Genomic DNA, 25,742 nt, shown 5'->3' with positions numbered 1-25,742 from the left:
GTCCAAACTGACTACAAAGAGACGCCAAATGACCACAGAGACCGAGAACAGAGACCAAGAGCAACTCCAAAGAAAAACCAAAAAACAAATAGAGATACACGACTACAAAGAGATGCATAAGCCCACAAAAAGACACAAAATGTATGGAGAAATACTTTTATAATCGAAAAACATCACATAACACCTAACCGATATTTGCAGGAATGCGATTAGTCAATCCTGAAAACTAATTAACACAGATACATATATTTTTACTGTTTCTTTATAAAACAAATGCTGGAATAATTACACATCACAGGTTGGTTAAAGGTGCCCTGCCACACAAAACAGTTTCATGAAGTGTGTGTGTGTGTGTGTTTGTGTGTGTGTGTGTGTGTGTGTGAACAGGAACTGCTTCCTCCTCTGTCAGCTCTAGCTACTGAAAAGAAACCTACGCTAGAATGGCTAGAAACAAGGTAACCACGGTAACCAAGTTAAAGAGTCATTACCACAAAGTCATGAAACACATGTGGTAGGGCACTTTTAAAGAAACGTCCCAGTTTTAGTGGACCTTTTGTAGATTGGCGGATAATAAAATAAGACTCAGAAAGCTTAAAGACGAAACTTGACAGCTTTTGACAATTTTTTACCCTTTTGATACTTTCAATGTTCTGTTTTTCTCATCATGTGACGGATTTTTATGACATTTAATGCTATTTTTAATGGGGTTTTTTAGCGTTTTTTACCGGCGTTGTGTTTAAACCTCATGTTGTCCCCATGTTGTCCTCATGTTGTCCCCATGTTGTCCTCATGTCGCCTTCATGTTGTCCCCATGTTGTCTTCATGTCGCCCTCATGTTGTCTTCATGTCGCCCTCATGTTGTCCTCATGTCGTCTTCATGTTGTCCTCCTGTTTTCCTATATCAATGTTCTTTTTATTTCCCCAAAATAACATGATTGATTCCACCCAACGCTCTTTGCCAAGTACAACTCTCTACTTTCATTAATTTTTGGGCGTCTTATTCAATTTTACAGTATTTGAAATATAAAATGTAAGTGTTTTTGAAATAGTATTGAGTAAAAGTTGACATATTCCAGTCTGTGATTATCATCAACATCCATTCCTTTAATTTTTGTCTCAATAATTCCTAATTTCTGCTTTTCTAACTCAAACATTAGGTATAATTTCCTATAAATGAGGTTTATTGACCATAAATTCCTAAAATAACTGTAAAACTAAAGTTAATAAGTTAGTGTTATGTAGTGTTGAATACGTCAAAAAAAGTGCCAAACATTGAAAAAAAGGGAGTGGGTGTTGACAAAAAGGACAAAATCGTAAGAAAAAGCTAAACATTGATTAAAAAGTGTCAACAAAATAGCTGATTTTCAATTTTGACGGGAAGACAACACGAGGGTTACCCCTTTTTTTTTAAATATTTTTATTTGAATGTTTAATTTGAAGTTTGTAATACTTTTTGACATTTTTTTGATCCCCTTGATGTTTGTAGCCGGAACAGAACCATTTGCCTCGGGGCAAGTAGACTTTTTGTTTCCCGTTACCTTATTAATCCGTGTAATCGCAGCCAGGAGGCCTGGCTGGAACACATGAGGATTCTGTAAATATGATGGGATGATATGAGGCGAGTCGAGTTGCTCATTAAATACCTTTCTGCAAGTCGATACACTGCGCTATCTTTGTTGTACCTCGAACAGTACTTCATATATTTCAGACACGTGTGGAACACACACACACACACACACACCCTGCCGGATCAGAAGATCCATCTCAGTTTGTTCAGTTTTTTTCATTATTTACTTTTAATTTGAAATAGGAGCCTCTGCTGTTTGTACCTACCCCAACTGAACTTTGAGCTCAGCGTTACACCCTAAGGACGATTTAGAAGATTTACATATCTCTCAAACCCAACTGAAACTCATCCCTTGGATGACTTGTTATGGATCTGATTATGTCAAGTGGTTTTTGTTGTTTGGATTTTACCATGCTTAGGATTTTTATTTCTTGTGTTGGCTTCAGTTTGACGGCTACTTCTCACTCTTGTGCAACATCCTCCCCAGTTCCTAGAAATTTAGACCAACAAGTTGTGTCCAAATATGGGTCCTTTTACTGAATCCCACCGTATTGAAACGCCTGTGGTAGCTTTCAGTGTTATAAACACATGGTTGTTAGTTTTGTCTGATTTAAAGGTTTCTTCTGTTGGTTGTGTGGTTGATAGTTTAGAAGCCAGAGAGGCCAAATCTGTTAAGATCACGGGTTGATTATTACCGTCAGCTCCAGATCCCATGTAGAGCATTATGACAGCTACTTCGTCATAATAAAAACAACTGGAGACTGCGTCGGACCGTACAAGATGGGAGGGTTTCTGTGACTTTCTGTTCAGAATGAAAGCTGCTGGCAAATGTCCATCTTAACCCCAGCTTTTTTTTTCACTGCCCCCTTCTTGTCGACCTTACAGGTCAAACGGGCCTAATGGTAGGAGGTAGTATTAAAAACAAGACAATATTTAAAAATATTTCAGTTAAAACTGTTTTTCATAAAAGACTGCAGACTCTACCTGCAAAATCCCGTGCAGATAGGACTCACGCCCTAGGAGGAGTAATTAGTGCAATCCAATGGAATTTTGTAATGGTTAGAGCTGGAAAATTACCAAAAAAATAGCTATTAACATCATAATAGTCTTTTTCAGTCAAACTCAAAAAAAAAAATGTATTACCTTTTTAAACAAATTAGTTTTGAATAACACAAACACACACACTATGTAGTAAACCGCACCTCTTTATTTTCATAAAACATTTTTTCTAACTATACCCCCGCCCCCTTCATTGTTATTTTTGTTGCTATGACATTTATCGGTCACGTGCCAACAACTAAATAAAGTCTGAACAATAAACACTTGTATAATTTCAATTTGACATGTCTAAACAAAATCAACAACTACCAGTCATACGCCTTAAGACCTAAGCTCATGTCAGCAGTTAATTGCGGTGAAACAGAGCCATGATTATGTCAAGAAAATTGACAATCATGTAATGATTATTACAGAACTAGTAATTTAAGCTACAGGTAGGTCTTAGAGGGTCTGACAACATTATGGGAGGGATTTCTAAGGAGGTCGACTTTTCTGTTAAAACATAAAATCATCCATAGAAGTGCGTTGGCTGAGCCCACCAGACTCCATGTAAATAAACAGTCATTTTAGCATCGTAAAATACACTTTATTCAAAGTCAGCAGAAACAAAACAAAACTATGAAAAGCCGTTTTGGGTTGTCTTTCCACTTTTCCAACCATCACAACTGTAGTTTTGGTTGAAATAAACACAGTTTAGAGATTTAATTGTGAAAAAGTGTTGGCTCTATGCACGCTAAAAGTAGTGTTTTTTTTAAAGGGAGTCTGTTTTTGGTTAATCAGGTCTTAAAGAGGTTTTTAAAAAGGTCTATCTCTGTAGGGATCCTTTCCATAATGTTGTCAGACACTTAGAATAATAATCTGAGGCTGTCAGCAGCAACAACACAACTTTTAGTGGATGAAAGTGACGATGTACATTTGCCCAATCGGGTATTTGCCCCACCGGGTAACATTGCAGCCTGGTCTGTGGCTGCCAGTTACAGCGTTCCCTCTTGATGCTGGACCAGTTTCAAAAATTGTTGTTGCATCAGTCACGTACACACAAAAACATACAAAAATAGGGTCCAGGTTGAAAAAAAATGTTTTAAAATTACTTTTAAGAGTATGATTTTCAACTGAAATTCACCTCACACATCCACTTTGCCTCACGTCTCTTCCATGCCCCCCAGCGGAGAGTTTGGTCTTTCTCTTTTGACTTTGTCCTGCAGAATATCTGGCTATTACAGACCATATCCTGTCATTTCCCAATGATTGCAATGCCTTCCGCCATGATGAGTCAAATTAAAAGAGCACTGTGAATATTTAATTCCACATCTTCCCTTGTAATGTTAAATGTGTCCGAATGGGACCAATGTTGGACTGTGCATAAATGATCTCAGTTAGGTTGTGCACCAGTTTTTTTATTGACTTGTCATTCTAAAACTGCATACGTTTGCCAAAATGAGAACATTTGGGGTTGTTTCTCATGGGAGATTTTTGGATTTGTAGTTTTGTCACTGCTTGGAAACTGCTCACTGCAGGACTCAGTTGGAAAATGCGATAGAGAAGAATGTACTCCCTAAGGAACCACTTCAAGACATTCCTCCGTCCCTCTGAACAATAGCCTACAGTACTAGGATGTTGATGGACTTTCTGTTTGTGGGAGAAATGGGGGTGGTTTTAACTACACCCAGGCCAAGGTGGTGTTTTAATCTATGGATTATGGACCAAAATGAGCTGCATCGATGCCAAAACAGGAACTTAGGTATGACCATCATGCTAAGTCAGAAATAAAAATGTAAGGTTGTGAGCATCAGGGATCACAGTGATCATGTGTATCACAGCTGTTAGTCAAGTGTGAGTTGAACTGTGAACTTTGAATCAGACACCCGAGACCTCGGCATCTCAGACCTCTCGGCCCTCCTGACCACTGCAGTGTGTGTGCACTACACTGTTAACATACAATATTCCATTTCCTGTCAGCATGATTATATATGTGTCGGATACTTTGTGTACCATTTTGACGTATACATGTACAGTACATTATTGATCAAAAGTTTGAAATTTCCTGCCACAAAAGCTTGATTGGGTCCAGTCACGTGGCTTAGATATATGAATGGACGAAATTATTTCAAATATAAATAATAAGTTTACTGTCTGTTATTGTCCCTGGTGGGAAGAAAAACCTAAAGACACAGCTGCACCTTTCTAACAGCAGCGTACAGTATGTCAACCATCAAATATTTCAGAGGCATGTCTTGCTAACTTTAGATAATAAGATCATGGCGATGAGGCACAACCGTGGACAAACTGTGGCGGGGGGGGCGTTGTTTGGCTGGCTGCACGTGTTCTCCTTAGCTGTAGGACAACTACCTGGCCTTGTCTGTGGTCCTACTTGACTAGGAGACAGTAGCTCAGACTTGCGCAGGACACATAATTGGGGCGGTGTTTGGATCACATTCTCACCGTACCCGGACTACTCATGTAGGTCTCGGTACGCGAGACCTACAACTCTTGTGCGATTCAAGCAAACTACACATTCACATGGTCATTACGTGCTACACGGTGTAGCACATAATAGTGAAAACATCTTTCATTTTACTCAAAGCAAGCAATGGTCTCTTTCTATAATTTCCCCTGACCTTCATGTCAGAGTGGCTGTGTCAAAGGCAGCTGGGGCCGTACAGCAATTAACATTCCAGCTGCAATGACTACAGACCATTCATAAGCGTTGAAAGCACAAAACCACTGAAGCAGTATTGAAGCGATATGTGCAGTAACATTGTAACACCTATTAATATTTAGTATCTAAGGACAGGCATTACCCATAGCTATAAATGCTGTGATGCTGTACATGGGAGATTTGCTGTAAAAATGTCTGTTGTAGCATCTGTCCCTATTCAAATAAAAATTAAATTTAGAAATTAGTTTTGGGAGCATGTTTCATTGGTCAGAAGTCAGTTTTTTTCTAAAACGGAATTGTGCAGCATCCAGTCCTTTGCTTTAACCCAGTACTTTCAGACTGCTTGATGACTGGAATCTTATGGTGTTTTTTTCACTGCTAGTACCAGTTTGGTTTTGCTCGGCTCAAATCGGACCATCCGTGCAGATTTATTACCCCCTCATGCGTGAGGCGAGCGTGGCTGGTCGTCATAGCGCCACCGCAGGAAACTGCAGGGACCTGAGGCGACACACACACAGAACGTGGAAGGTGTGTGGCTGACGCCAGAGCCAAGAGACCCATCTAGTTTTAAAAGATGCTTTTACGTCACCTTTTGGTATCTCCTCAGCTCGTTTGGAGCCTGGACTTAGGTGGTAATACATAAAGTACCTGTTAGCAGGTACCAGGGACTTTTTTTCGTAATGGAAAACCAAAAAAGGCAAGTAGAGTCGAGGAGATTTGAGCAGATTTAATGTAACGGAAAAATGTCGTAATACTGGACCTCCGGCAATGGAGCCTTCGTTGGCGCCAACTTCTCTTTAAATTAACCAATAACTGCTTAACTTTTCGTTCAGTCTATTACTCTGGTCCCCCCTGACTCTGGATGCTTAAAGCAGAACCTTAGAGGAGTTTACTGTGTTTGAGCGTATATTTCTCTATGGCAGCGGCGCTAATCATTTAGCTGCTGCCCCTGCAGACCGTGGACGCTGCTATCCTAGAATAAGTAAGCAGGTTTTAAAGGTTTAGCTGAAATATAATACCGTGGATGCTTTGATAAGCTTCATGCTTCAGGTCCTCTTGTATCTGCCTCTATAAGAGTTGTAGATGTAGATTTGAGCCTTTTTTTCCTTGCGGATCCTCTAAGGTTCTGTCCGACTTGAAGGGGATTTATTGTTGGTTTGCTGTGATCTTCAGCAAACCAAAAACCGTTTGTTTTGGGCGAGTGCGAGTTCAAACTTTGAGAGGGTCATTCAAGGTAACTCACACTGCGCTCCAGCTTTGGCTTGGCTCGCTGCCTCCACCACTCATGCTCTCCCCATCTGAGGCTGTGTGTGTGCTCTGCAGCAGGGTTCTCTAGGATCGGCCTCTCTCTGTATTTGACTGTTCAGTCCCTGGCAGTGAGATCCATTCCCGGGCACGAGGTTGCAACCTCGCTCCACAGCAAGAAAGGTGTTATCCATATGTGGATTGGTACTCTGTGTTTCCCAGGTAGTACTAGTTGCTATTTGGGCCGGAGGGTGTTGTGGAATCCGACCAATAATCTTGCTGCACATGCTGAGTCATGATGGGGCTTTCACACCTACCTCATTTGGTCCGGAGTTTTCAGTTTGAGCCAAACCAAAATTACAGGTTTGAAACCTCCCCCGGACCACAGTCCGGATCAAATTTGGTCCAACCAAAAGAGGAAGTGTCGATCCGGATCAGACTGAACCATGGTCTGCTTTGTTTAAAGTGTGAAAGCATTTTTTTGGATGGTTCGGACTTTCGGACAAAAACCAAGAAGCTCTGGCACAGAATGCAGTTTTGCCACGATAGATATTTAGGGAGGTATTTTAACAATCTGAAACGCAAGTATCAAATGCATGTAGCTTTGTGGGTAGATCTCATGCGCTGTTGCTATTATACCAGCGGGATAAAGGACTCTAAAATGGGTTGGTCTAAAGTAGCTACATTACTCATAGGTGTTGTTGTTAGTAACACTAACTTATTTACTTTAGTTTTACAATTAGTTTTGGAATAACTACTTGGAATGGTCAAAGAAGAAATTATGAATTATTTAGAGTAATCGATCTATGGGCGCACGCCAAGAGGGATTCACAGCCAAGGAGACCGGTGTTTTCTATTGTTTGTTTTTTTTTACAAAATTTCAATAAAGAGTGCAAGTTCATTCCTTGATTTACCGATGTGAGTCTGTGGAGGGAAAGGTCTGCCATGTTTCGGGTGGAAAATAGGAATGATACATGTGTCACTGTACGAAGTCAATGGCGCTGGGTGAGAGACCGGGCCCTTAGTGTGCTTTCATAACTGAAGTGTGAAACCAAAACTTACCTGATCAGATGTAAAGACATGAACCTTGGTCCGGACCTTGGTTCGGACTTTCAGGTGTTCCTCCATCTGAGGTCCCCTCCCTCCAGCTCTTATCATCTGACTCTTCCTTCAGCTGTGACCATCTGTGGACCCGTTCCTCCAGGTCTGACCATCTGTGGACCCGTTCCTCCAGCTCTGACCATCTTTGGACCCGTTCCTCCAGCTCTGACCATCTGTGGACCCGTTCCTCCAGCTCTGACCATCTGTGGACCCGTTCCTCCAGGTCTGACCATCTTTGGACCCGTTCCTCCAGCTCTGACCATCTCTGGACCCGTTCCTCCAGCTCTGACCATCTGTGGACCCGTTCCTCCAGCTCTGACCATCTTTGGACCCGTTCCTCCAGGTCTGACCCTCTGCGGACCCGTTCCTCCAGCTCTGACCATCTTTGGACCCGTTCCTCCAGCTCTGACCATCTTTGGACCCGTTCCTCCAGCTCTGACCATCTTTGGACCCGTTCCTCCAGCTCTGAGCATCTTGCTTTCAGACCGTGATTTGTTTCCTTTGTTTTCTTTATTGCAGTAAAAGGCACCTTAGGCCCGTCCCACAAAGGTTTCTGGCTCACTCCTATCTTTCTTTCTGCTGCTCTATTACCATTTTCGTCTTTCTCAGTGGTCTTTAGGAGCAGCAGATAGTTGTCAGAAGACTATAAGTCTCAGGACCAGCCAAACTATGAAAAATAGTGTGACTTATAGTCCTAAAATGCAGTAGTCATGCTGAGAAATCCAGAGAGCGTTGTGTGGAGCTGATAGTCTTATTAAGCTTTGTAGCAACTCGTTTGGCGAGGGCTTGAATGTAACAGACTTTTGTTATTATTAAAAGTACTTAAGCTTTAAATATGGTGCAAATATTAAAAAAGAAAGGTGGAGGTAACTGCCAACATCAGGGTAGTCTATCAGGCACCCTGCCTAGAGCAAAGAGCTTCTCTTTAGCCTCTCCGTTCAGGGCTTCCCTGATCGCGTCAGTTCAAAGACGCCATTGGTCGAATGGCTCGAATCCCTAATGATCCTGCCAGCCTCGGTCCCGCGCTGCCTGATGTAAATAGGCTGGGGAGGGTACCCCCATGGAACCTTGGGCCGACTGTCTCTCTGGAGAGCCTTGCAGTCCTGCTGCAACACCAGGTGGTGATGTTCCTAGACTCTTCACAGGCTACATTTACATTGCTACGTTTCGGTTGTTAATCACTTTTGAGCCAAAAGCAATCTCTGTGCACACAAGTCTCTTTATCTCCAGTAGAACAACTAATCTCTGTTTAAACTAACAACCCAAACCTCATACCACATCAACATCCTGGTACACAGCACATAAACAGGAGGCGGCATGTGTTCTCTGCCTGTTGCTGGTAGTTGTCACGGTAACGTTAGTAGCTTAGACCCGGAGGCCAAGACCTCATGACACAATCAGGCGGCTAAACGTCTGCGTCAGTGTTGTGTGTCCAAAGGTCTCCCGTTTGAAACTGGAACACAGCCCCGGCAGATTCCAAACTAAAAGAGGTGTAAATGTAGCAAAAGATATTCATATTTAGACACAAATGTAGCAATGAAAATGTGGCCTCATTGCAGGTGTAGAATGTTATTTGTGGGGCAAATTCTGGATTTCCGCAGTCGTCTGAGGTGCTCATTTGCCTTTCTGACAAGGACAACAGGTAGTTAAGATAAAAGTTAATTGAGCCTTACAGGTAAACCGCTTTAATACTTGGAGTTGAGCCCATGCCGCATGGGTGACAACCAGGAATCCTGACCACTAGACTACATGGGAAGGATGAGATAAGTGTGCAATGACAAAGAAAAAAAGAAGACAAAACTTGATCGGTAGGTCTGAGTATTGTTTTGATTTTCAATCTTTTTCCAATTACGCCGATTGATTCCGGTTATCATTAAAAGTTCTGATTCTTGGCATGTTATTTTAAAAATGGTACAGAAAATGTTGAGGAAATCAAATTATTTTGAAAGCAAAAACAAAGCTAACTATCGTGCCATTCACATGTGAAAGTTTAAAATGAACTTAAGTCAAGGTCCGAGATGCAGTGTGTGTATACAGATGGACTTCCTCCCTTTGGGTGGACATGTTCTTGCACAGTCATTATATTTTGCTGCATCACAACTGTAATTTTTTTTTTTTTAATCCCACAGCTTTTTTTTCAGAGTCAAACAGTCAACACAACATTTTACACACAGACTGGACTCGGTGATATCTCCAATGTCCATTACACGGCAATAGTGAAATTGCCTGGAGAGACCCTCCTTATCTTAAAGATCGTGCCCGAAATCATGTTTTGAATGTTGTGCGTCTGTATCAAAGATACTCTGGGGATGGTTGTCTGTACATACAGTATAGACCTAAGAGAATAGAAATCGGTGAAAAATAATTAATTCTAATCTTGCACTGCATTATTTGACACACTAGCTCAGAACGTCCAAACAGTTCAAAACAAAATTGTCCTTATGTCCCTGGAAAGCCAACACTCTCTACAGATAGCACGTGTTGGAAACCTCCTTGTGTGCTCTTATTTAGTTTTCATGTGTGACTGGGCTGCCACGACTCTGCAGTGTCCCATTTATCTGTCTATGTAGGCAAAACTATGTCCTAAACCATGTATTGGTATGATAAATGGCACAAAACCAATAGATGGACCTCGTAGGCATGTGGTTTTCAGTCACACCTCTTCGCCCTCCTCATCTTCTCTTAGCATATCACAGACACTGGGACAGAAGGAAGTAAAACAGAGTTAAGCAGAAAGTCGGACTGCTCTAGATGCCATACAACGTCGGACTTACAGTCTCAATTCTTTTCATTTCTGTAGACTCTCCGACATACTATATGACACACAGAACACAGGTTGACTCATGCCTGTCATTCTGCTTTCTCTTCCTGTGTCACTTCCTTTTTTTCTTTTTTCTTCTTGTTCCCTGTACCATATGTTAGTCTTAAGTACACAAGTGTGTGTGTGTGTGTGTGTGTGTGTGTGTGTGTGTGTGTGTGTGTGTGTATGTGTGTGTTTCTGGGGTTGCCTGTTCATGTTGACATCACGTGAAGAGCAGAGAGAGAAGAATCCTGCAAAACGCTGAATTCTGAGTGAGTGCTTATTTAGCAGACTTTAGATGTACTTGTCGATAGGATGCTCTTTCTGACATGAATTTTGGAGATGAGTTGGAGGAAAAGAAGCATGTAAGCAGAGCTGCAGAGGAAGTATGCAGTCAAACTTGCAATGTACCGAGAAACCACAACGGGTGTAATCAGTGGTTACCAGCCTCATCGACACTGGTCCAAAGGGGTGTTTGCTGTGAGAAGAAGAGACATGGGGAAAATCTGGAGTTTCGGAGCCCCTAAACCAGAAACATTAGGAAACACTTCCGACCCGTTTTGGTTTGGAATCGACAGGGTTGTGTTTGTGTTGTGTGGGACGCCAACGCTTCTCGTCCTGATTGGGTCTTATTGGTCACGACGTGTTGTTCTCTGAGACTAAACTGCTAACGTTACCATGGCATCTGTCTGCAGCGGGCAGAGCCGCGACGCTGTCCCCTGTCCATGTCCAGCAGACCAGGATGTTGATGAGTGTTGAGGTTTTGGGTGTTATGTTAAACAGAGATTAGGCTAGTTCTACTGGAGATAAAAACACTTGCATGGAGATCACTTTTGGCTCTAAACTCTGGTAGAAACCAGAACATAGCAGTGGAAATGTAGCCTGATTCCACCTGATTGGGAGGAAATGGCTGAGTGGGAAACAAAAGGCTCTAGTGTGTCAGCCACAGCCGTCCAACCGCTCTAAATGTTGATTTGAGACTAAAGCAGATTCTGTCTCATACGTTAACCTTTTTCTACTGTAATCAATAATGTAGTCCAGATTAGTAATAAGGGAGTCTTAAGCGTGCTGTATATTTTTTTCCCAGCTAAACCATCTATTGAAATTTGCTTTGGTGTTTAAAATGAAGATCAGAGCTTAAATCACAATCTGATTCGGTTTCAAATTCAAACGTGGCACTCAAGCAAAGATTTATTGGTTTTCTGGGAATGTGTTTCGGAGAGCCTTGAAGTGGGTTTGGTTGCCTGTGGTGGGATTGGCTACCCCCGCAGAAGCAAAGCCTTTGTAAAAAGGCGGCGACAAAGCATAATTTGTGCTGAATGAGTCAAAGTCCAGTAATGCTTTTGTGTTCTTGGCATACTGTAGATCAGGGGGGTCAAATGTATTTTAGTTCATGGGCCACATACAGCCCGGTTTGATCCCTAGTGGGCCGGAACAGTAAAACCAGTGCTAAAAATACAGATTATAGCAATAGATTTGGGCCTTCCTTATATTGTAAAGGGGTAAAAGTATATAATTAACAATCTATTTACAGAGAAGATGATGAACAGCCTGGGACGCCTTAAGAATAATTCTTCAAAATGTGTGTTTTTAACTGAATTCTGGTCAGGATGGAGCAGTAAATCAGTCTGTTAGTGGCGGTGAATATTATCCATTCCTTGGGTACTGAAAGGTGCTGCGAACAGTCCAAACAAACTGGCTTCAAGATTACCTGCTCTATCCCCAAAATGTTCATTGTTAAACACATAATAAAGAGGTCAAATTTAGAAAAAAAAGCATAGGAATGAAAATATATAAACTGACTTATTAATAGGGTCTCTAGGGACAACGAGCGATAGCTCCACTGTCCATAAATGTCAATAAACCTTCTAATAAATCACTCAGACCCTTGTTGATGATGAAGATGATTGTGATTGGTTTAAAGAAATGCCAATAAACCAGAGGACATTTTTCTCCCATCCCAGAATGCTGCGTGGACTAACCTCTGCAGCACTGTGGAGGAAGGTCTGGCAATGCAAGACTATGTTTCAGGTAATGTGTTTGTATCCAATCCACTGTGGTTCAGGGTCCTGTGAGGGGCTACTTCACGTACAGTGGTTTAGATAAAACCCCATAAAAATATTCTTTTTAAATCTTTACAATCCCTTACCAAAAGAACCAAGAAGGCTTGCCTTGTTGCACCATCCAGATGTTCTTCAAAACTTGCCATTTCCAAACCCTTCACCTGATCATAGTATTTATTTTTATTTAATTGTGAAATATTGAAGTCATTGGGGCTCCATACTGCAAAGCAGGGAAGCAGCAGTCAGTTAAACAAACTGACCGGCTTCCAAACACGGACTGTTGCCTCAGTCTTTTCTGAAAGTTTAGCAGAGGACTCTAAACCTACTTAGTTTCCGAGGTTGGCCCGTTTTAATTGGCATTTCGGCAAATCAGCCTGGAACTAAAGCGTGTTGCATTTTGGTTGAAAAGAAAAAGTTCTTTGACATTTCTCTAAGAGGCACCCCTGTGGACTGGAAAACACTGCTGTTGATCACAGAGGTTACTGTGCAGCATACAAATGTAAAGTTCAGGGAGGAGAGCAAACTGTGAAGCATTTCCCAGAAAAGACTTACACAGGCACACAAATAAAAGTGTGGCAGCCAGACTTCGTGTTTTTCCAATATAAAAGACAGGCAGGGTGCCGGTAAAAGCTGAACTTCAAAAAAGCTGAAATACAAAATGACCAAGCAGGAGAAGAAATCCTAGAAAAAATAAACTTGTAAGTTGGGTGTATTTTCTTTTCTTCATATCAATCAATCAATCAATCAATCTATCAATCTATCAAACTTTATTTCTAAAGCACATTTAAAAACAACCAGTTGACCAAAGTGCTGGACATTGACATGAAACAATAAATAGACAGAATACAACACCAGACAAATACTCCATACAGTTCTCATGCTGGATTAAAAGCCTGGGAATAAAAATGTTTTTAATTGTGACTTAAAAACCGGAAGGTTGGGGGCCAGTCTGACAGTCATATAGACATTATATTATATTCATTAATTCAGTCATATATACGTACATTATAGTGTATTTATGTAAAAAACATAATGCCAGCCAAATAAATAGAATATCTTTTGTACAGGCTGATCTCCACGTAGTACTGTAACCGAGGAAAGTATGCCCGGTGTGCCCTGATGACTGGGCAGTGATGAGCTTCATTTGTTACGCATTAAGTAGCCCACACTATCTCTAATCTTCTTTTAGTAGCCTAATCCTCTTCTGGCCTTGGTCGCAGGGACACTCTTCCTATTGAGAATAAGTGCAGCCGTTGACACTTTAAGAACAATATCATGCAGCCTCATGCCATCGGTGAGTATCTCAAAGGTAGCGTTTAAACTGCTTCTTTTCATTTCTAGCCACACTATTGGCCTGGCATGAGGAATTATAATGTTGCCGGTATGTCAGCCGGTCCAGGCTGAAATACTCCAACAGCTGTTGGATGGATTGATATAAAGCCTTGTACAGACACTCATGGCCGTACTAACGATACAACCTACTGACTTGTCTGACATTTCCTTGAGGTTGACATTTGTGGTTTTAAGTGAAATGTCTCACCATCAGATGTCAGACTATCAGATGGGTTGTCATGATGACATTTGGTTGATTTATGGCCCCCTCAGGATGAACTGTAATGGACCATAAAACTGTACTGGACTAAAATCCAAATAGCACCATCATCATTAATATTTCTAAACCATGACCATGACTAACATTAAAGTCCAGGCCCAGTACATTTCCTACAAGGGGACCCAGACTTGAGAGAACCACAACCTTGATTGAAAGCTTGGTTCAAAGAGCATTTTATACTCCATGGCTCCCCTTTCTCTTCTTTTTACTTATAACCAAAACCAATAGATCATACATAGTTTTTTTTTCAATCTAGCTGATGGAAGTTCAATGTTGTTCACAACATGGACTGGCAGTCCTTGTTCATTGAGCTCTTGTTATTTGTTATGGTCTCACAATAAAGTTGCCCTCTATACTACAGGTGGCTTTTTGGGCCTCTTCAGAGTACTTCCTGTTGTAATGCACCTTGGAGTTGCTCCCTGATTAACATGTTGCGTTTCCTACAGAAACAAACAGTTCTTCTGTGCAGGGCCCCGGCTGTAGTGCTGCTTGCATGTCAACGTTGTTGTCAGGACTGGTGAAGAGACAGTTGGGTCACTTTTGTTGGACAACATATAGTTCTTGCACAAACTTAAAGTGACTATTTGTAACTTTCAGTTAGTGTTGATTGTAGCGTCCCCTTTGGACAAAACGCTGGTGTTTTTACCACAGCTGCTGTACTAACGTGCAACCACATTGCGCATTGGTAAAGTCATTTTATGAATGAGATGGAAATACTATAGTACATACCTGTCTAGGAAGAAGAGGGCCAGTTCAGGGTCGGTTTGAGTCCTTTACAGTCCGGTAATGAACTCCATCTGTGGAAAGCCCGACCGACGTCTGTCCCAAACTAATTTCACCCCAGACAAAAACACAGTGGTATAATGGTTCCAAATGGATTTCCTTGGTGCCTTTGACATTGTATTTATATGTTTTCTTTTGTCCTTTTCAAAAGTTCTTGGAAGCTGCCATAAGAATTTGCGTTCCCCCTGACATTCTCTTTGCGGCTCTCTATCAGTTTGCCAGATCAGCTAGCAGATCTGTGGTCCTAATGAGACAGCGGTAATGGACCATTCCACTTCCAACCTGTAGGGGGCCCAAGAGGACAAGTGCTTTGGTGTTGCTTTAAACTGAATGGGACTGTGCAGTCTGACCTGGTTTCATCCTCGGAAACAAATGCGCGTCATGCAGTAAATGGGGTTAAGCTTTTGCCACACATCGACAGACTGGATTTGTTGTGCAATAAACTAATGTTGTACTTTCTTTCTCTTCTATGTGACTGGATCGTGATAATCACCCTCGGACATCACTACAGGTAAGTGACCTCCTTTTGTTCCTGTGTGCCTACGTGGGGATCTTCAGCTTTTAGTCCAATTAAATTGTGGTTGTATTAGTGTTTAGTCATTATTTGAAGAACCGCTGTATTGAACCTCAATACTAGCGGTGTGCGAAAAAAACAATTCGTACTGTATTTTAATTGCGATTCACGCTCTACCGATTCCAAATCGATCAACAGAATTCCAAAAATCGATTACGATTTTTTTTTAATAAAAAAAAAGATCATTATAAAAAACATAAAAAAGTTATTTTTTTATTGCATGTTTACTGCAATCACATGATGGATGGATGGATGGTTTGATTGATGGATGGATGGATGGATGGATGGATGGATACTTTATTGATCTCCGAGGGCAAATATCTCAAATATAGAAGACAGCCATCTTGGATTCATTTTATTTTGTATTTCACAAAGTTAGCTCTAAAAAAAAAAAAACAGAGGTGGGGAGCTAAGTCACAAATGTTGTGACTTTGACTTCATCCCCAGTGATTTGGAACTAAAGAGCTGGACTTTGGACCAATGTGAACTCAGCCAATCACAAGTGGGAGGGTAAGGTGTGTTTGTCAGTCCTCACCAGCGCAAACGATATTTAGGATCTTCCACCAATATTCCACTCTTCCACTTTGTTAGTCGTATCAGTTTTTATTATCTAACCCAGACTCCCTGATTTAGTTTGGGATTTCTAGTAAAGGGATAGCAGGGCCCTGTGCAGGGTTCTACATCCACACACTACCTGTGCCTGGTTCTTCAGCTAAACCTCTAGCTGTGTGGTCTTATTGGGATCCTGTTACAATCGGGGGTGGATCTTTGTTAGGGATGTGCAGCTTATGAACCCCCTTGCAGTCAGTGGGAAGCTGCGCTGTGTTTTAATGTTTCAGGGAAAGTAAAAAGAACATTTTAAAAAAGCTCTCAGACTCGGGATGGGCTTGAATTATTCATTGAGATGGAGGGAGAGGATCCGTAAAAGCCTTTTCTTCCCCTAGCTGTGTGGATCCACCGTGCTCTCTGGGTTGTTGGGGTGAGTTGGGGTAAGAAGGCGCATGGTTGTCTTTGTAGAATATTCCGTAAATACGCAACCCGGTCGCTCGGTCAGCGGCTCCCAGCCCCCCCTCAACGTCTGTATGCAGCAGCTCTGCGGCGCTGTAAGGTGACGTAGTATTAGAGACAACTGTAGAGAGTAGAATGAAAGGCCACAATTTTGCGTAGGGAGCCTGGTTGGGGGGGCGAAGGTCCAACAATACAGGGCCTTCACCTAGGAGACCTGTGTGTCACTGAAACGTTAGTTTTATAACCCCAACTGTCCCGTTCTTGTTCCGCGTTTAACCTAAAAGTACCTTTTATAAGTGTTAGTGATAAGTGACGAGATTAGTCCCATCACAGAGTGTTTAAATAAAGCGCGCTTATATATGATGCTAAAGGAGACTTTTAGCATCAATAACAAACGGCAAGGGCAGCCGACCAAGTGTTTACGAGATGGGAGAGCGAGAATGTGTTGAGATACGACAGACTGCCAACGGATGGGGGCACACCAGTTTCCTGTTTCTTGTAGCTTCTAATAGTAGTTTATTAGAAGTCTTTATTCAGTCATCATAAAAACAAAAGGTATATACATATCAAACAGTGACTGAAAGGATTAGGCTGACGCAAACGAACATTAACCACGTTGGAACCCTCCAAAGTAGCATTACAAACCATTTACCTAAAGACCCAAAGAGAGTTGCACATGTTTTAATTTACATCGTCATTGTTCCTTTATTTTACCCCAAGAATAGAAACCCATCCCCTTTTAATGTCTTTGTTCGCTTTTTAGAAAGTAATCTTAACCCTCATGTTGTCCTCGGGTCTAATTGACCCGTTTTCCTACATCATTGTCCATTTTAACTATCAAATTGTAATACCCAAAAATAACATGATTGATTCCACACTAAGCTCTCTGGCAAGTACAAATTTGGGATTTTACATTGTACACATATCTGGGAGTTGTTGATCCATATCTGAACTGGTTGGCCCATCAACATGGGACTCATGTAGTCTCCCGAAGCTGTCACGGCCGACAGCAGCTCGTAGGATGAAGGAAACTGTGTACTGCATTGGAACCAGTGGTTGCGGTGCTGGCAGTGAATGCAGTACTTATTAAAATGGGTGAACAGGTGGAACCGCGACTGGAAACGTGTTATGAATGGAAGACACTCCAAATGTGAGACTAACCTCATTATATGTGGTCAAATGGAGTGTGGTTATACGGGGCTGCCGGATTTCCCTCTTTTCAGCCGTATGTCCAAAAGAAAAAACACAAAACGCTTTTCCAGCCAATCAGCAGGAAGGGGGGGGGCACCAGGTGAATGCGCCGGCCGGCCAGTAGTTATCTGTCCGTGATTGAATCTGGGGGGGGGGACGGGGCAGAGCACGTGAAGGGGAATTTGTTTGGCAGTTCAACAGTCAACCATGTTCACGCAGCATTGCTTACTGCGCCTTTAAGGGGAGCGTTCACCCTGTGGCCTGTTATGTAAGGGGTTGGCGAGACACCTGCGCTGTCCCGTTGCCAACAAGCACAGGAGGTTGGTCACCCTGTGGTCCTCTGGACCCTCGGGACTCTGGATATGGTTTAGTGCTGCATGCTCTAGTTCGCCTACTTCGTTTCCTCCTTTCTCTCTCCTTTCCACCAACCATCTGTCGTCCTTTCTGATAGTCCCTCCGTCCTTCTCCTCATCCACTCTCTCCTCTTTTGCTGACTCACTCCACTCTCTGAAATTATAATGCACTGAAAGAGCTGACTCTTCTAGTCCTGTTGCACCATTTGGTTTTTATATGTGCTTCTCCTCTGTGAGTCCCTCTCCACTGCGACTGTGTCTCTGTGAATAAGGACACCTTCCTCCCACTGGATGGCTTATTATAGTTTAAGCTAAATACATCCTTTTGGTTTTTAAACAGAGGAAACGTGGAGCCGCTTGTTATTTATCGTGGTACGACATGAAGCTAGATTTCACCTGTCTTTGTCATATTGACATATACTGTATATTAGTTTAGATCTGACAAATCATGCATTCATTTTGACATAACTTTGAGATGGTTAGAAGGCACGGTGCTCGTGGAGGCTTTAAACGGAGGCCTACACCACAGCTGCAGTTTGAGAGATCCCACTCCCTCTCGGAGTCATAACTAGGGCTGGCCATCGTTTGGATTTTAACCATTCCGATTCTTCCCTTCTATTCCACTAGTTATTCATTCTTAATTCCGATTTTTTTTTGAGCGCTGGAGTTGAAACGAGTCACATATTTTCACACATAAGAGGAAAGTTTTATTTTGATCTGACCGGCTTTTTCAGCCACACTAGAGCTCTGCTTCCTGTGCTCCATGGCAACACAACAAGCTCCTGGTCTCCACGGGAACCAAATCTTACGCATATTAAACTGAGAAGCGGTGATCGGGTTTGAAACCCAATCCTAAATGATTCCAATAAAGGAACAGTTCCACTGGAATCGTAATTTTTGAAAGGATTCCGAGTAGGAACCGGCTCTCGACGCCCCTCCTGGTCATAACTCAGTCCCATCGGAACACAGAACCATAACACGCATGTTCTTCTAAAGTCAGCGTGACTCATGCTCCCAGGGGAGAGGGTCATCTTTGATGTCCTGCAAATAAACATCTATGAATCGGCTTAGAAATCAAAGAGAACACGCGCTCCTCTGAACTCTAGAACTTGCCTGAGAATAATCGTGTTTTTAAGTTTGCTTCAGTATCTAACTAATCCAACAAATATAATAAATAAAGTAAATAAAGTAGAAGAACCGGTCTGGAGGGTTAGCCCACCGCTAACTGATGCCTCCAAGGCAACAGGAGGGCCGCGGTTGTCTCGTCGCTGTTAGATCAGGAGGAACCCTCTCGTCACAGATTTAACCATTTATTAAACAAAGACAAGACAGAGAGGAGGGCTAACCGGACCCGCTTTACACCCGGGAGTGGTCTCACGCCATCCTCCATGCTTGAGGCTGAGATTGTGTCGCCTAGCGACTGCAACATTCATGAAGTTGGTGTCCTTACAGTACCTCCACCAGCTGATTTCTCGCAGCCAGTCCTCATGTAAATGGGGGGGGGGGGGGGGGGGGGGGGGGGGGGGGGGGGGGGGGGGGGGGGGGGGGGGGGGGGCTGACTCTGGATCCCCATCCGACTGTAACTCTGTACACTCGCTGGCACGCTAGCCGCACGGCGGAAGAACGAGTCGACAGTTCACTTCATCATCGTTGTGAGATATGTCTGTGTCTCCTTGCCACGGACGTTTACTCTAAACGTTGCTACAAATTTTTAATGGTATGCTCTACTAGGATTAGAATAAAACATGATTTAGCCCCCCCCCCCCCCAACAGTTATTTTTCAACTGTTTTGGGGAGTGGGTTGTCTTTTATATGTTAAGACAAATCAACCCCTTCTAAACATTGGGACCCCGTCAGCACTGGATACTGAGGAGAATTGGGTGTGTGCTTAGAGCGTTTCTCCAAATCATGTGACGCTCACGGGGAGCAGAGGCAGTGCAAAGGCATTGAAAAACCTACTGAATATAATGAGAAAACAGCAGCTCTGGTTGCCAAATGTGCATCTTGTGTGATCAGGCCCTCAGTCATTCTGCCTTTAAAACATGTTGAGCAAAGTAGGTGGGTGAGCAGAAACATCAGACCCTGTGTGTACAGTACAGTGTGTGTGTGTGTGTGTGCGTGGGCAGGTGGAGGGCGAGAAAGCATTGAGGCGTCTTTAAAGCGATTTGCCATGGTGATGTTAAGCTTCAGATTCAGCTCAGGGTTTCACTGTTCAAGGCCCCCGTCGGATTTTACAGTTAGCACAGTGGCAAGGACATTTGTTTGACGTGTGTGTGTGTGTGTGTGTGTGTGTGTGTGTGTGTGTGTGTGTGTGTGTGTGTGTGTGTGTGTGTGTGTGTGAGATGGGCGATCCTACTTTTGAGCATTGACTAGACCAGCTGCTGTTTAAGGCTGAAACAACTTGGAGAGCCATGCGTTTACTGAGTGTTTCCACTCCCACTGCTTTGGTGGTTCTGGGCTCTGATAGCTGAGATCTACACACTGGTTTCAGCACTGAGTGGGAAGTCAGGTGTTTCTGGTGCTTTGTCATAACCTTACATCATTTGGCCATCAGTGGGAAATTAACAGAACCTCCAAATTACTTCTGAAGTTGACATAAATTCACTTTTCTCCAAACTTTTCTTATTCTTGCAGTCTTTTACACACGTTCTAATGAATGCAATGGTCCACTAGAATCACATGTGAGTTTCCATTCATATGTGCAAGAAATCTGTGACTGATACATTATTACATAATAGATGCATACCCTCATGTGTTCAATCACTCATTACCAGTCAATTTAATTAACTGTTGAGTTAAAAAGCTTAAAAAGCTGGTCCTTCCTGTAATTACCTACGTTTCTATAACCATGAGCATGGACGGTCATTCTTGACCTTTTAAACCTCATCCAATCATAACTCAGGGTCCACCTACTAGTTCCAAACGCGTCCCAGTCTTTGTCTCGCAGTCTTTTCTTGACAACTGAGCAAACTCCAGCCGCTGAGAAAGTTTGCAAGACGCTGCACAATAAAAGGGTTTCCATGAACCTTCCATCATATAGTCATTTCATCAACACAGCTTTTCACCTCATGTGTAAAACCTTTCTTTGAATTCATGAGTTGTTGGTGTTTTGTTTCAGTCTTTTGAAATGCAAATTCAAATTAGCATAAAAGCAGAAGCAGTGCTCAGCCAGGTGGAATCCAAATGTGAGTGGCTGTTGACAGCAGATTAGGACGAAAAGATCAGTCCCAGTCAGCTTTCCTCTACAAACAACTGCTTAGTCAATTAGTAGACTCCAATGAGTTGATGTTGATGGTGTGAGTGTGAGGGATGCAGAAAGGCTACCCAGCACTAATGGATGTAGAATTAAAGAGAATCAAGAGGCTAACGACGACAGGTTTATTTGTCAGAGGGAGCTTTGTGCTTGGCTTAGCGTCCAAAATGCATCCATTAACCTTAACCATACCAGGTCATTTCTTATGCGCTTATGACTTACAATGTTATGTTCCTTCAGGGCGCATGAATGCATCCCGGAACAAAGGGCCTCTTCTAAACTCACAGCTGTGCATGAGGCTTCAGCTGGACTCGCTGCCCTAGTTTGGCTGCATTATAACAGCCACAGACACACAAATGCAGTCAGCACGGGGAGCGCAAAGAGCGAGCCAGACCGGGACATGGAAGGCAGATTGATATGTGGTATTAGACCACAGAGTGGCCACACTGACCAAATTAAAGAAACCCCTGTCTGTCCTCTGTGTCCCACTTTGCTTTGCTCCTTGTTGTGATGTGGCCCAGATTCCCCAATCTGGGTGTCCTGGCTAAAAGTAGCCCTTCGCACACAGAGGCTACTCAGTTAAAGTATGTGTAGTACGTCATTGCTTGAACATTTGTAGTATTGGTTATGTGTTGCCTGTGTTATTGTCCCACATTCAGCCATCTGCAGTCACTTCCACAGGAAGGGTAGTCCCATGGGAGGGAACCAAATTAACATTATCTTAAAGTAAAATTTTACTTTTGTTTGGCTGGGTCTAACTTGTAGACACGTTGTAGTATTCCCATGACGTTTACACAATATTCTTGGCATGGGACAAAGTGTCATCATGCTTCACACAAAGTGCTCGTTGGATGGTCAACCTGCATCTGAAGGTGCCTCTCCAACGTCCTGCTGTCTAGCACTTAACTATACAAGAACAAATCTTCCTCCTATTCCTACTTGTTCAAAAGATGGAGCTTTGAGAGCGCCTCTCTTTTTCTTTTCAAGGGAAACATTTTTGACACTGAAGTTGGCAGTTTGATAAATGCAAGTTATTCCAATTGCTATTCTGTAGTATTTCAATCACTTTGTCCTAATAAAGACACATGCATTCCTGTAGATGGTTATACACATGCTCCTTTTTTAGCAAAATAAATGAAAAGCTTGTTGAAATCATCGACGTCTCCCCTCTCACTGTATCAACAGCCCCCCTAGCTTTCTCAGTCTGCATGATGACAAGATAAAACATTTTTTAATACTCTAACCTACATTGTGGATAACGAAACTATATTTCATATGCTGAAATATATTTTTGGAGTGTTAAAGAAAAAATAACCGTGAGAACCATGACCCTAAAACCGTGACACCAACCGAACCGTGGGTTTGGTAAGCTGTGCCCCCCCCGTGATGCAATCCAATGATGGCATGACCAACCACTCATAGCCCTTCCTCCACTTGACCTGTTTCAGAGCTAATGAAAGACGGGCTGTCTTTTGTCCCCTCTGAGTGGACAGCAGAGTGCAGACTGTGATGATGTATTACATCGTGTGCTCAGAGATGAATTCCCTGCGTGCCTAGAGAGTTTTTCTGATACAAGGTTGCACAAGCGACGCCGTTGAACCCCATTAACAACAGTGGGACTACAGCAGTGTTATCAGTGGGGCTCCTCAAGTAGGAGTGTGCACTTTGTGACTGAATGAATGCTGTCCTATTTCCTGTGTCATTGTGAATTCTGGCTCAAACAAACTGCTCTGGTGTCAGTATTGTAGATGAAAACATGCCTCTATTACCATGGCAACCCTCATACCAGAGCTACTATAGGATCAGATATGTTTATGAGTATGTTGTTTTCTGTGTGATTATTGGATCCCATTGTGTAGCACATATCTCCAGCATGTGGTCCACATGGATTCATTTTCATTTTGGAAGTGCAGATTTGAAAAGAGAAGACCCATGGCGCATGTGAGAGGAGGAATCTGATGTGTCTCCCCAGTGTCCGTCCAGCTCCAGTTTTGCTGCCTTACGTTGGGTTTTCACGGGCAGCTCCAATGGAGGCAGAGCGAGCTGTTTAGTTCATTCGGCAAGTTACATGGCGGCGGTGAGTCCCGAGCGTGGTGTAACGCTGAAGTTGGTGTGGAGTTTTTTTTGTTTGTTTGCTTTGCAATCAACTCTTAAAGCATCATGTGTCTTACAATTACTGTCCAGGATATAGTGTAGAAGGGTGGATTTGTGGCAGATCGCCCGCCTGGCTGTTCACACCAGACCCCCATCACTATGTGCCGGTCACAAAGGGATCCTTCTCCTCTTGACTCTACAGAACGTCTCTCTCGCTCTCTCTCTCTCTCTCTTGTTCTTTCTGTCTCTGTGTGTCTGTGTCTCTTTCCGCGTGCCTGATCAGATGTAGTCTATATAGCCAAAATCAACATCAGCATGGGTGTTTTATTTTGAAATGTATTTTCTAAAGTATCCTGATGCGCTGTGGCCTTGCTGTATGGGATTTTCTGCCTGGCTTAGCTCGGTTATGGTACATAACACATTTTACAATGTGCATCTCAGATCACATTTTCACACTGCTATGACCACTACAACTGTCATTGCTAAACATTGTTCCAAAATATGAACAATAACAATAGCAAGACGGTACCTTAGATAACGTCATGTGATTAACATCACGGCTCATTTTACTTACAGTTTAGCAACAAAATCCTTCATTCATGTTGGTTTTCAGTGGTGTGCATCCCAACTAACTAGGCAGCTTCAATAGAGTGTGTTGGGGGAATACAACGTCTCCTGCGGCAAGAAGTCACTAATGTAGCTTCTTGTCTCATCTGGGGTCTGATCAACAGTAATCTACAGTAGAAGATCTGCTGGATGTCCCAGCTAGCTAGACTATCTGTCCAATCTGAGGACTATGGTTACCTGGTCCTCAGATCTCTGCAGGGTAAATCCAGACCGCTAGCTAGACTATCTGTCCAATCTGAGGACTATGGTCACCTGGTCCTCAGATCTCTGCAACAAGTTCCTTCCTGAGACTATTTAGCAGAGGCACAATGCTCCATCCGCAATTCCAATAAACAAGAATCCTATCCCGAAATGCTTTGAGGACTAGCCAGACCTTCAGCCAGACCTTTAGCCAGACCTTCATCTGCAGCGCTGTGGAGGACGGTCTGGACATGTGAGACTAGATAAACTGTAAATTCAGTGTCCATAACTTATAACGGTTGTCATGGTGAGCTTCCGAGGCTTTGATCGCTGTTTGTCAGTTACTCGGCCTGAGGAAAAACCACTGGACTCGTGCTGCTGTTTACTTGGTTGCCATGACTTTGCTCACCCTCTAAGTGGGGAGAGAACAAATGAGTGACGTGAGGTCAGCAATCAGCTCTGTGGAGTCGAGTAATTGCAACTTCATGACATTTCATAAGACACTGAAAGAGTGGCGGTGATAATGTCATAGTGGCAGACCGCCGCTACTAAATGTATATACAGGAAACAACCTAAAGTATGTGATTGGCCTAGTAAACTTACCAAGCCTCTGTCACCTCTCCCCGTCCCCCCAAATCTGCCTGCTAATGCCAAGGGCTGTGTCAAAAACAAAGCATGATGTGGATACAGTACTTGGGAGGGAGGGGGGACAGGGCTGCCAAAATAAGTGTGCTGCTTGAAAGCTGGATTGCTTTCAAGCATTGAAAGAAGGGGGAAAGGAAGAGAAAAAGAAGCTAAGGGAATGCAGCGAGTAACAGATGAACAAGGGAGAGAGATGGATTGTGAAACTATTTTCCGAATGCAGGGATCCCAGAGGCTAGGGTGTCACAGTCCAGCCAAGTATGCACATGTTGTGTAGGCCTGAAGACAGGGGAGAAGTGTCTCTTGTCATTCCCTTTTAATCAAGCCGTGGGCAGAGACGGAGAGGAAGCTTTCTAATAACAAGTTAGAGCTCATTGATTTCAACGTGGCTTTTTTATTTTGGTTTCATGGTTTCAATTTGGGGCTGAGTGGGTTCTGGCACCGTCTTCGCCCTCTTGTTCCATTTTCCATTTTGAATGTGGTTGCTCAGTGAACAGGTCGTAAATGTCAGGAACTTTTTGCCCTTTTTTTAATCACTTCAGCAGCAAGTCTAAATTAGGTTGTTTTGCATCCATGGTCAAAAGGAGCTGGAAGGTTGCTGGGGGGGATGCAAAATGGCTACTGGTAGGCAATGGAACTGCAAGAGAATCGAAAAGATTATTAATTAGGGGCCTCTGAGAGGGTTGATGTTTATGTTTTTATTTAAAGCGCCCATATCCTGCTCATTGTTAGGCTCATAATTGTATTTTGAGGTAGTACCACAATAGGTTTCCATGGTTTCATCTTCAAAAACACAGTTTTGTTTTGGTACTGCATCTTTTCACCTGGCGCGTTTAGGTCTCTGTATTATCTCCAGAGTGAGACATCTTGCTTGTTTTATCTCCAGAGTGAGACATCTTGCTTGTTTTAGCTACAGAGCGAGACATCTCAC

This window comes from Etheostoma cragini, chromosome 14, assembly GCF_013103735.1.
Source record: "Etheostoma cragini isolate CJK2018 chromosome 14, CSU_Ecrag_1.0, whole genome shotgun sequence".
Lineage (NCBI taxonomy): Eukaryota > Metazoa > Chordata > Actinopteri > Perciformes > Percidae > Etheostoma > Etheostoma cragini.
This window is presented reverse-complemented; position numbering follows the sequence as displayed.